Source organism: Meles meles, chromosome 4, assembly GCF_922984935.1.
Source record: "Meles meles chromosome 4, mMelMel3.1 paternal haplotype, whole genome shotgun sequence".
Lineage (NCBI taxonomy): Eukaryota > Metazoa > Chordata > Mammalia > Carnivora > Mustelidae > Meles > Meles meles.
The window spans coordinates 39706894-39708041 of NC_060069.1; positions in this window are offsets into that span (position 1 = coordinate 39706894).

The window sequence follows — 1148 nt, forward strand, 5'->3', positions numbered from 1 at the left end:
GATTTTTTAAAAAATAAATAAGAGCAGGGGAACCTGGGTGGCTCAGTCAGTAAAGCATCCAACTCTTTGATTTCAGCTCAGGTCATTGTCTCAGGATAGTGAGATCAAACCTGGGGCTCTGCACTCATCACAGCATCTGCTTGTCGCTCTCCCTCTGTTCCTCCCCAACTCATGCACTCTCTCTCTCAAATAAATATAATATTTTTAAAAAACAAATAAATAAACAAGAACAGAGATCTTCAACAACAAGAATAAGAAAGAAAAGAAATATTTGCTGAGATAATCTCAGCCCTGGTTAGTTTCCTTACTCATTAAAGAAATGTTTTACAATAATTAAATTTCTTAGCTAGCCCATAGAAAATATACTACTGATTTTTTTTTAATTCTTAGTAAATATTATGCTTAGTAAAAGCATTTTGCAGTTCGTGGGTACACTAGTTGCTGATCCAAAGAGATTGTACTCCAAGAGTAGTCTGTCCATAGTTCACTTCGGAACTAGGAAGTAACTTGAATATGTCATACAGATTTCCAGTGTGCTGGTTCACAGGTTAAGTGAATCATCAAGGATCCGTTGAGTAAAATTCTGGTCTGACGATTTGTCTTGGACTTCATAACTCCAGACTCCGCCCTTTGTCTCCAGGCTCTGCTCTGTCTGTTTCACAGCCCCACCTGCTCACATAGGCTTGCAGGTTAGATGAGGAGGAGCAATGGTATTTAGGAGGAGGATTGGAACTTGATCCAAGCATGTCTAGTGAAGAATTATGAATGTGAAGGATAAGAACCCACCTGTCATCCTGAATCTGGGTCTGACTTCAACCTACCTCCACTTTATTTTTCTTCTTATATCTGAATCAGTTATCTTTAGCTCCCTTTGGAGTTATAAAGTGGTTTGCTTTGCATTCAGCGGTGTCATCTTCCGCTGTCTTGTGGGTTTTAGCATTGCTTGGTAACTAGAGTGGTAGAAAGGCGATGGTTTCTTTGTGCTGAGAACTGTACCACGGTTAACATTCTTTTAATCAACTCTGACACTCAACATTACATCCTGGGTATTTAGGTCTAGGGGACCATTGATTAACATTTGTCTAACCCCCAGGATTTTAATTGTCCTCAATTAATTCATTACTTTCATTCAACTATGTACTGAACGC